Raw genomic sequence first — 12,361 nt, 5'->3', positions numbered from 1 at the left:
CAGTCAGAAATGTGTACTGAATGGTTCATATCAAGTGAGCACCATAGAATAAACACTGTATAGATATAGAATAAAACCTTTTCTTAAAAATATAACCCCTAACTAAACTACATTTAGCATATGCAAATTATAAGGAAAAAAGAACATTGCGCATTTGGGCTAGTAAAAAGTGGGAAAAGAGCTAGCTCTAGAAATGGCCAATATTATATATCCTGGGGTACCCCTCAAACCAAAACAAGTAGACAAAACACAGACCACATGGCACAGACAAGACACAAAACACATAGCTCTAGGCTTCAAACTATTCTTCCATCGGTCAAGTGTTCAGAGCTGAACTTATCTCTGGAAATAAACACATTGTTATAGAAAAACAAAACAGAGATGAACACATGAGTAAAGTATATGGACAAATAATGCATATCATAACCATCTCATATTTAGAAAAGCTAATGTCTCTTTGGATCGTCTTTATCTCTGCAGTGACAAAGAGGATCCCTGGAAAACACCAGAAATATCCTAGTGCTAAAACTGGGATGGGCATGCATATATCCGAACCGCTGCTAAGAAAAAGAAAAGAAAAACACATTTTAATTTTGCAACATCCTAATTTCAGCTAAAACAATAGGAAGGAATTTTTTTTCCATTCACAAATGTGCCAGCTGTGGCTTTCCAGATTTTATCTTTAATAGTCCTGTTCATGCGTTCGACAATACCGGAACTCTGTGGGTGATATGGGAGATGAAATTTCCACTCAGTGTGGAGTGCGATAGCTAAATCTTTGCATACTCTGGCAGTGAAAGCAGGACCATTATCTGAGTTGATGTGTGTGGGACATCCCCACCTAGGGATGATTTCGCGAAGTAAAATGTTCACCATAGTCTGAGCAGTTTCATTTGTAGTGGGAAAAAACTTCAGGTTATCGGGAGAACATGTCAGCAATAATAAGGGCAGCTGGTATACAGGGTTTCCCCTCTTTGCACCAAAGTCCGTCCGAAGGGCGGCTTTGGGCACCGGCCAGATGGGCATTGATTAAGCCAGTGACCAGGGTCTCCGCAATTAAAACATCCAGTACTTCTAGATGGATTATTACCATCTCAATCGGAGACAGGGGCCCGCCCGCTACGAAACCCGTGACCCCCTCTTCCGCGAGGAGCGGACAAGCACGGTCCCCAGGTAGGTAGCTGGCCCTGATAATGCAGGATTTCCCGAGGCTTAGAGATCTCAAAGCGTAGGAGAGTATTGCGTAGTAGTTAGTGCTACAGCCTACTTTTAGTTTTTTTTAAAACACTGTCTTTGAACGAACCCCAATTCATTAATAACTATTTACTCCCCATAGTATATCACTTTCTTTAAGATCCATTAATCAAAAACTCTTAACAATTCCATTACTGAAAGTTATCGGAACTCATCATCATGATATCTTCTCTGTAATGGCCCCACAATTATGGAACACCTTACCTCAGCATTTAAGAGAAGAAAATGACCTAAACCATTTTAAAAGCAATCTGAAGAGCTTCCTTTTTAAAGACGCCTTTAATTTATTTATTCCCTATTCCTATTGTTTTCACCATTCACGTCTTCCCTTGTGCTCTATTAATACAATTGTAGTTCTGCCCTTTCTTCCTTATGCATCTGTTAGTTTGTATGTCAATATGTCAGGCTCATGTAATTTACTATAAATAAGCATATGTGTACACCTTTTGTTTTTTATTTGTAAATCGCTTAGCAAATTAAATTAAGCTATTCAATAAGTTAAAAATAAACTTGAAACTTGAATCTCACAAATTTCCATATTTTTCTTGCTCTATCTGTAAAACTAATTCTGGCCCCTGTATTAATTGAAGTTAATTTATCCTGACCCTCTTTGAGGCGGTCGCAAGTGCCCAAAATCAAAGGTGCCACATACCTCAAGCTGAATTCAGAGTCTGACTTCTTTCCCTTATCCTGCGTCTCAAAAATTGAGTCCACAGGAAAGTGATAGGAGTCCGGCAGGGCTGTGAAGGTTTGAGTGACCTTGGTATTTAGATACAGAAAGTCAGGACATCCCTATGCACTAACACTGGGTTTTGTTTTTTTTTCTGGCTGTCAAATCACTTTTTACTCTTTCCAATTCTATCTGCATTGTATCTTGATCCTGTTGCAATGCATTATATAAAGGCATCAGTAAGAAAGAAAGATAATGCCTCCAAATTATTCAAAATACTGCCATTAAAATCATTTCACCTTAAAAGCTCAAAAATTTGATCATGTCACACCACTTTTGATTAACTCCCATTGGCTTCCCATAGATCATTGATTTACTTATAAAATAATGTTACTGATATATAAAACCATAGCTTCCGGTCTACCTGATTTCATCAACAGGTTATTAATCTCCCACAACCTGCATCGCACATTACATTCTTCTTATCAAAACCTGTTATCCATTCCCTCTTTAAGACACCTTGGCACCATGCATACTAATAAAGTTCATCACTTGATAAATTTAAAACTAGCTTGAAGGCCTTTCTTTTTAAAGACGCATTTGGAGTATAATAGTCCTTTTAAGGACTGTAATGGGACTTTGCTCCTTGCTTTTCTTATTCATTTTAATCTTTTCTACAAAGTGCTAGATTATTTATTTTTTGTTTCCTCCCTTTTGTTTTCATCCTTCTCTCTTTCTTTTTCATTATAATTTGTTTTGCTTTGTTTTTAAATATATGCCTTTCTGACTGTCTGTTTTAATAATTACACAAATGTATTTCTACCCTTTTTCATTTTGTTTCGGTAAGTTCCCCAAACAAACCTGAAACCTAAAACGGAATTTATTTTTTATTTTTTTATTTTCTTTCCGGCGACACAGCACAAGAAACGGCAGAAATTTAAACCTATAAGCAGTGCAAACACATACGGGAAAGACAAGCTGCTGAAAAGTTCTCAGCCGGCCTACAAACAGTGCTGAGAACTAGTCAGCCTGCTTGTCACTACAACAAAGAGAAAAGGAGGATGAAAAGGAGGGGCTGCCCTCTTCCCGCCAAAGACTGCCACAGAATCAGCTCTAGGACACCCACTGCAAAAACCAAACCTGATCTAATACATATATGCAGACGACATCTCCATCCTAACAGCATAACAAATGAAATCTCAAAATACATTACTCATATAATGACTGAAATAGAACATTGGACAAGCAACTTCAAACTGAAACTTAACACAGAAAAAACAAAAATCTTCCTTGCAAGCCCAACGGATAAAATTGCCAATTCAACGCTACATATAAAAGACCATGATTACCCAATTACCAACACAATAAAAATATTGGGAGTCACATTGGACACACAAACCTCACTATGATTGAACACACGAATATTGTGGCAACAAAATGTTTCACGATGCTATGGAGATTAAAGACCATCAAAAAATACTTTGACCCACTTTCGTTTAGATTACTAGTGCAATCACTAGTGTTTTCTACCCTGGACTATTGTAATATTGTTTATTTGGGTATCATTCAGAACTCAGCTGTCCACTTGATATATGGATTAAAAAAAGAATGACCATGTCACCCCCACCACAAACCACTGCACTGGCTGTCAGTCGAGGCAAGAATATTATTCAAGTTCTCCTGCATATGTTTCAAGCTAGTTTGGGGACTAGCACCTACGTACCTGCAAACACACTTGTATTCTACAACCCAATAAGACAAACCAGAAACAGCTATCTTTTTGCATACCCAAGCATAACCAATTGTAAATACAAAACCTTTCTGGACAGAACCTTCATACTCCAAGCAGATAAACAACAACATTGGCTAGACAGTCACATTAATAAAGCCGAACTGACCTACAATGCTGAAACTCATAAAAACTACCCTATTTGACAGATACATCACCTAAACAGAACCTCACCTCTTTCTTTTCACAATGCTCTCTGAAATCCTAATTCGTGCTGTTTCTGAATCTCTAAACAAACTGTACATTGTAATTTTTTCCCTTTTTTTTTCCAGGAAAGCTGTGATTTTTCTTTACAGGTCAGCTCCAAAATTCTTAGCAAACATTATATTTTGTAATTTTGATTACAAAATAGGTGGAGAATCCTAAGTGCCTTTATGACCCATTAGAAAAACAATATCACAATGCAGGAATTTTTTCAATAAAAAAAACAATATAACAATGCAGAAATTTTCGCTTACCTTACCTTATAAGCGAGGTACATTAATAATATACAATATAATCTTATACTCTATAAAATCTTATCTAAGCGATAGAAGAGAAAAGCGCATGCAAAGAATGGCACAGATGACAGAATGCGCAGACGTTTCTCCACAATAGAGACTTTCCAAAAGTCTTCACTTAATTTCATTCTTCCCGAAAGAATGGCAGCTGCTTATTTTCGCGGCGGGAGCTTACTGAAAACTCCACATTAATATTTGTCCTTGCCAAAAGGACAGTAACCACGGCGGGTTTACCGAAAACCCTACAATTTAAATAAAGGGTTGGAATATGATGCCAATACCTGTGAGTATTAAAGAACAGAATTCAAAATTCAGAAATACTCACAAAATATTGGTAATGTCAAGTCCATCACGGACGTAGCCCCCAAATTGAAACGTACAGGATCCGTTTATTGGTCCCGAAATCGTTCTGCAAAACATTCTATCATCTATTACAGACGTCCGGAGGCAATTTCCTTAGGTAAGAAGGATTCACAGAAGGCCCAAAGAAATTACCTGTTTTATTTCCAGAATACATTCAGTTATATATCCTTTCACATGGGTCAGTGGTAACCATCACAGGAAAAGGGGGATTGACAAGAGAGGGGAGGGGGGTGCGTGAGCAGGATATGTACTTCATTGTTTAAATCTTAAAGGTGTTAAGAGCTGTGGGGGGTTGAGCCTTCATGTCTCAGACAACTAACCTAGTTAACATAAATTAAATGACCTCTTCCCAAACCATTAAGAGAGTAAACAGAACATTTTGCATTTGATTACTTCCAGCATAGACAGAGACAAAAAACTTATCCTTTCCTTTCAGATGCAAGCCGCCGGAGAACCTCGCAGTGCCTTCAGAGGGATGCCTCCTCCATCCGCCGGCCAGCCCTCCACGTCGGATGCCCCTCGCATGCTGGAGAGCCCCCACCCGAGCCCACGCAGCCGAGCGCCGCCCCACCCACACGCCGCGCACGACACGCACAATGCCAATGATTGACACTGTGCGCGTCACACGCAACACGCAGGCGGGACAGCACCCGGCTGCGCAGGCCCAGACAGAGGTCTTCCAACCTACGGAAAGCACCCGATGTAGAAGGCTGGCCGGAAGACGGAAGAGGAATCCCCCGAAGCGGCGCTTCCTGGACTGTAAGTGCTCATTGATCGGGGCAGTGCTCGGTTTGCGAGTCAAAAGTTTGCTGAGTGTTTTGCTCGTCTTGCAAAACACTCACAAATCGGGCTACTCGCAAACCGAGGTACCACTGTATTTGGGAAAAAATTTCTACTGCATATAATATCCTCTGTAGCATATAATGGGCTCATGCTCAATGGTGAAAATAATATAGGCTAATTTTCAAAGAGTTTAGATGCCTAATTTTGAGAATGAAACTCCTGAATTGGTTCCCTAGAAAACTGACTAGGAATCAGTTCCTAAATGTAGATCCTAAAAACTGAGCAGCTGTGGTTAGTGGACTGAATATTTTCACTGAGTAAATCTTGGCAAACCCCAGCCCCATCTCAAGACCATCCCAGCACTAACCCAAATAGTACTATGGACATTACATTGGATTTTCAGGTGTACTGTGTGGTTAAATGCCACTGAAAATCTAGGGATAGCATACTCATTGGTATTTAAATGGGCAACAGCCTGTCCTGCCCAGTTAGATTGTTATAAATACTCTATATACCCAGTACTTAGTAGTTGAGAAGTAAGGCCAGTATTCGGCAAACTTCTACTATCTGTGTCCCAAGTATGACAAAAGAGATAAGGATGAGCTGGATTGGGCTTCTATGGCAAATTGCATACTGTTTATAGAATAGTGTTTAGCGTTCATTGGGGTGCCCAATTTTGGGCACCATTTACAGAACTGAGTTCTTTGTATACTAATTCCAACCTTAAGACATCTTCCCCTCCCCCACTGAGATGCAGATCATATGCACTCATAACATATTGTTTATTATTTATTGAAAGCTTCTATACCGCTACTAATGACTGGGGAGTTTCAAGTTGATTAAAAATTTAATATACCACCTAATCAGACTTCTAGGCAATGTACAATATTAATAAAAATATATTGACTATAATACAAATTTAAAATTGGTAGACATCTTTAAGGGAAGTTAATACATCCGAGGACGCTTTAACCAAGGACAAACAGGAACATAAGGAAAATGGTTGGAACTACAATATTATAGAGAAAGAGAGAACTATTAAGGAAAATTCACTGGGAAGAGTTGCTGTGGGAGGCAGCATGATTTAGCCCTTACAAGGACAGTTAGGTTTCAAAGGCATCGACAAATAAGAATGTTTTTAACTTTGTTTTAAATTGATTTAAAGATGATTCTACATGTAAATAATTAGGAATGGAATTCCAAAGGGAGGGAGCAATTATTGTAAAAATACTCAATCTCATTGTGTTTATAAGCTTGAGGGCTTGAGGGATGGAACTGAGAGCAGATTTTGAGTCAAAGAGTGAAGAGTTCTAGAGGAGTTATGAGGAATAAGGAGTCTGTCTATAAATTCGGGTTGATTATTTTGACGATTTTTAAATGTTAATAGCAGGATTTTGTAACTAATTCTATGCTCCACTGGAAGCCAATGCGCTTTATACAGTAAGGGAGCAACATAGTCAAATTTTTTTGCGTTAAATATGATTTTTACAGCGGTATTCTGAACGATCTGAAGGCATCATTTCTTTTATTGTTAATCAGGATGTTCGAAGAGGATGGCTCGAGTATTTTGGAGAGAGATCTGATCATTCTTGACGATGGAAGAAGCGTTTGACCACTGTGCTGATGTGAAGGTGATAGGTGAATTTGCTGTCCAAGGTGACTCCAAACTGTTTTAATGAAGGTACAATTTTGAGGGGTAGAGATTTGAATTTGAGGGGGGGCCTGAATAGATAGTCCCTCTTTGAAGGCAAATATCATTAATTTGGATTTTTCGATATTGAGGGACAACATGTTGGAATCTAGCCAGAATTTAATTTTTTACAATTTTTGATTTATGATGGTTATCTCATCTGGATTATTTAAGTCTATGGGATGCGAAGCCAATCGATTGACCTAGAGTCAGAAGGGGAGCCATGAAGATATTGAAGAGTAAGGGTGATAAAATTGAACCCTGTGGGATGCCGCATTCATTTATTTTTTTTTTTAAGTTCAATAGTGTTTATTCAATTTTTAAGAAACAAAAATACAGGTAATACAGGTATAATATAAAAGAAGTGAACATAAACACTGTATTAATGCATTTTCACATTCCTACAGAATGGTCATTTTTAAAGGAATCTGAGGATGTTGCATTGAAAATTACCTTAGAGGACCGCTCTGTAAAAAATGATGTGAGCCAGTCCAAAACCTGATCTGTGATACCAATTTCCTGAAGACGCGATAGAAGAAGTCAATTCAGAGCGGTTGCATGAGCTTCTGTAGTGATGCTACAATACATGTGGCAGGGATGCTCAGCAGGTCCCGTGACATTCAGCCAAGATGCCCTGCCGTGAGGTTAAGCTGTGTAGCCTAGGCATATCAAAGTCACAAAAAAGCCCCCCGCAGTGTCTCCCATGCACACTGGTATACAAACCCTGAGGCATTTATTGTTAGCAGTTTCACAGTCAGTACAAAACATCAGGCACAATATTTACAAATCTCAGAATAATACTTTCTCACAGTTCAATCTTCAATTAAGTCAGCTGGCGAAAACAAAAAGGGGAAAAAATAATCCACAACAAAGTGAGTTACACTTTGCAGTCAACAGATAGATAGAACTGTCCAATCAGTCCCAGCCCCCAACCAAAAGGGCTCAATTAGCACAAAAAAAAAAAATGCAAAACAAACTTTTCTTCCTTCTTTTCACATTACTCATTCTGCTTTAGATTGTGTTGTATTGATAACAAGCCTTAATCACCAGGCAGCCTGGGATAGAGAGAGGTATTCCCACTGATAGTCACCTCCCTCCCAACTGTATTGCTATGTTTGTGCAAAACAATAAAACTGCTCCCTTATAATCCTCCAGACTTGATTGGAACAGTTTACCCAGTATCTTTATGTTTCAAGACAAAATTTAGCAAACATAAGAAAAAACACCACTGGTTTACTGACCAAGCAGCCACTCTGTTACTTCTTAGTTCAATTCTTAGTCCTCTGTGCCACATCCAGGTGGCTTCAGAAAAAAAAACCCAAAAAGCCCACACAGCACCCATGGCAAAAACACACAAAGCAAAAAACAAAAATAAGGCTTCTAACCTGCATGTTGGCTGTAGCACAAGCCAATGTCCTCTCCAGCATTAAAGTCTTGGGCAGAGGAATTCACCCAGTTCATTGCAGAGTCTTCCAGATTGCTTCCTTCCTCAGGAATTAACTCCTCTGCCATTTCCCAGTGATTGTTATAGTGCTGGTCCTTCTCCCAACTCGGTTGGCTGAACTCTCGGGCTCTCTTTTCCCCAGTTTTTCCCTTCTCCTTTCTCCTTTCACCTGAGAAGCTTCCTCGGGAAATGGGCTTTGCCTCCTCCTGCCCCCTCCCTCTGGGAGTTGCAGGCAGGTTCTTAAAGGGACCTTTACTCTCCAGCCTGGGTTCTAAGCTGCTGTTTCTTAAAGGGGAAGGATGAAAATTCCAGGTTCTGGGGTGCCCTCAACTTCCAACTGCACTCAGGGGTAGGACTAGGGACTTGATTGGTACTTGACTCAGGGTCATGGCTGCGCAGGGTCCCTGTCACAATGTGCTACTGTAGTTGGAAAAATTTCTGGCCAAGGAAATGTTTCATATGGGCTCCAAACACCCAGAGAAATGAGAAGGGGTGAAGCCCGAAGCTTCCACCCCCTTCATCTGCTGCACCACACGTGGAACAGTGACCCCCCCCCCCCCTTGGACTGGCATCTACTTCAAATATGGCATGAGTCTAAAAGATCTCCACCTGAGTCCATCTATGCCTCTTTTAATCAAAAAATGAGGGGTTTTGAGGCAGATAGAGACTTTTAAAATCAAATTGGGAAATCCAACATGGCCACCACAATAGCGATTTTACGGCCTAAAATGGCCCGCGGAGGCAAAAATGAAACACCATAAATACATGGAAAAAGTTTTTGAAGGTGTGGGATCCCATGCCTATGTTCAGAAACCTTCATTATGGTCAACAGAAATTTTTTTCTTGATTTGGATGTTTTAATTTTATCATAATGTTTTCTGGAGCAGGTCTCTTGTTTTAATATGAATGTTAATTTTGTCAACCATTTAGCACTATGGATAGTGCAGTATAGAAACTGAGTAAATAAATAATCATAGAAAAATTAAGGCAGATAAAGACCATATGGGCCTATCTAGGCTGCATATTCATGCCATCTACTATTCCTTCCTCTCCCTTAGAGATCAAATGTACTTTTCCCAAGTTTTCTTGAATTCAGATATGTTTTTCATTTCCACCACCTCCACTGGGAGGCTGTTCCATACATTCACCATCCTTTCCATAACAAAGTATTTTCTGAGATTACTTCTGAGTCTATCCCCTTTTACCTTCATCCTATGCACCCTTGCTCCAGAGCTTCCTTTCAGTTGAAAAAGACTTGCCTCATGCTCATTTATGTCACATAGGTATTTAAACATCTCTATCATATCTCCTGTCTCCTGCCTTTCAAAGAATACATATTGAGTTTTTGAAGTCTGTCCCCATATGCTTTATGACAAAGAACACTATCCTCTGAACCAACTCCATCCTGTTTATATCTTTTTGAAGGTGCGATTTCCAGAATTGTACACACTATTCTAAATGAGGTCTCACCAGAATCTTATACAGAGGCATCAATACCTCCTTTTTCCTACTGCCCATTCCTCTCCCTATGCACCCAAGCATCTGTCACCGTCACCTTTTCCACCCTTTTGGCCACCTTAAGATCATTACAAGTCCCGCTTCCCATTTGTTCACAAATAAATAAATGCAGTGTCTTGCTACATATGTATGAGGGCATGGAAGAGTTCTTGTATTTATCAGCCAGTACACTCCTTTGAGAAATGTACGTGTGTATAAAATGAATGGCATGAAGCCAGAAGCTTCAGAATGAAAGTTGTAATTTCAGAACTTACATGGGTAGCTTCACCATTTTATAAACTTTCATGTGCAAGTGTTGACAATTAAGTAGTGAGGCCACAATTTTTAATTTGGTTTCATTTTAGAGTTGGAAATACAGTATAAAATGAGGAAGAAAGGAGAGTGACTCCCATAATCTCATGTAAAGCCTTGGCTGAAACAAGCACTTTAAAAAAAAAAGTCTGTGTGGCTCTGAACTAGTAAAAAAAAAACCAACAGGGATATTTTTCCCTAAAGACTTGTGAAATGGGGTTGATATTCAAAGCAACTTAACTGAGTAGAAATGACTCTAGGCCAGTTAAATTGCTTTTCAGGGCTAGCCAGTCAATTTCAGTGGTACATAATTGGTTAGGCTCAAACTGATGGATTCTGTATCTGGCACACCTGTCGGTGGCTGCCCTAAAAGCGGCCACCGTGAGCAATTGAAAATAGCACTTTTCCATATAGTTCCCATGCAAGATGACACATTTGTTGTATCATTCATCTAGCTTCTTTATTCCTGCAAAGAAGTTTTTTGGCTGCTTCCGAAGCCAAGTGAGCACCACTTCCTTTACTTCATCATGCTTTGTCGTTTTCTCTCCAGGTCATAGTGATGCACCCATGTCTTATTGCCGGTGACAATTCTCTTCAGAATACTCGGATCTTCTTCATATCATCTCAGGAACTGGATTGCAATCTCCACACACTGTTTGTGCAGATAGTAAGCTCTTTGGGAACCCATCGTGCACAGATTTTCCTGTATCCCATGTCATCATGCATTATGGCAAATGCAGATCCATATCTGATATCCAAATTTGCAGCCAATTAAGACACCATTATCTGTCGGTCTTCTCTAATCAAGGCATCTGCCCTGTCAATGTGCCCTTGTGTGCACAATGTTGATGGGCGACCAGATCAACTTTCGTTGGTTACACCTGTTCTTCCCACTTTAAAGCTTTTTACCAACTCATAAACCTTTCATTGATTCATAATGCTATGTACATGACCCGTACAATTCTTTCTCCACAATAACTGATCCCTAGAGCTGTTAATCACTAGCTTTTAACTCTGCTAAGCTCACTCAATTTGTATCATCTTTTAATCATTGTAAACCTTCACGGTCCTGCGGTATATAAACTGTTATTATTATTATTACATACTGAGTCAATATCCAGTGGTGAATTTCCACAGGTTTCATTTCCTCTGTCCTACTATATGTTGGCCTTTGATGATGCAATCTTGCAATGGATCCATGTTTCAGACCTCATGGCTTCCACATGATTAAAGGCCAAGCGCTGCACTGTGCATGGACAAACTATCCAGGAGGCAATGTATGAGTACATGTGATGCATTTCGCTAGCTCTGTTCCGGTTATCATGTAATTTAACAATTGCCTTTTTGGATTTGCCCTCATATAAATGCCACTATTTACATGAGACATTGTTTCTAAAATGAAGACCTTATTTAAGTCCTGCCACTGGATATGAGTGGTTAAAACTTTTTGGATAGTCTTATCTTGATAACTTTAGGACATTTTGTGTAGTACAATTCACAGGTTTAATCACCTAGTGTCAATATTCAGTGTTATTCAAGTACAGCTTCAGGCCATAAAGTCCCAAGCACCATGTAAAGATAACTGAATAAATTCTGTTGGGCTAAAATCTACAGTATTTATGTGGTCAGCTTGGGGGGAGCAGAGGACAGAAAAGAAAGGAATTCAAGCGCCACCATTTATCAGTAACTCCATAAGTAAAGGCCTTTATACAAGAATCAGGAAACATTTTCATTTTGAAGTTCGGCTGACATTTTATGAACCTCTTTAAATCTCACCCACGTGATTTATAATATTGCAGTAACCTTTTGGATGAAAATCTTTCTATTGTTCAGCTGAACTTGAAGCTCCTTTTTAAAATTTTCTACATAGTGGTGCATAATTCAGTACAGTGTCCTCTTTAGAGCAGGAAATATAAATCTTTTTAATGAGTTGAAACTGAAAGCATAGACTGCTTCCTTAAAACAAACTGTGAACTGAGTAGAAATCTGTAGCTTGAAGTTCAACAATTTACCATGATAAAGATCTATAAACAGATGGAAAATAAATCCAGGGAGAGCT

General features: G+C 39.2%; 1 long non-coding RNA gene across 1 annotated transcript in view; it reads left to right on the top strand.

Moving 5' to 3' along the window:
- Positions 1 to 11,089, top strand: part of LOC117348648 — a 48,695-nt gene extending 37,606 nt beyond the window's left edge. Inside the window, exons 2-3 of the long non-coding RNA XR_004537021.1 lie at positions 6,899 to 7,040; positions 10,853 to 11,089. This is a non-coding gene — a long non-coding RNA (uncharacterized LOC117348648). The remainder of the gene's footprint in view (positions 1 to 6,898; positions 7,041 to 10,852) is intronic.
- Positions 11,090 to 12,361: the final 1,272 nt, after the last annotated feature.

This window comes from Geotrypetes seraphini, chromosome 14 (genome assembly GCF_902459505.1).
Source record: "Geotrypetes seraphini chromosome 14, aGeoSer1.1, whole genome shotgun sequence".
NCBI lineage: Eukaryota > Metazoa > Chordata > Amphibia > Gymnophiona > Dermophiidae > Geotrypetes > Geotrypetes seraphini.
This window is presented reverse-complemented; position numbering and strand designations above follow the sequence as displayed.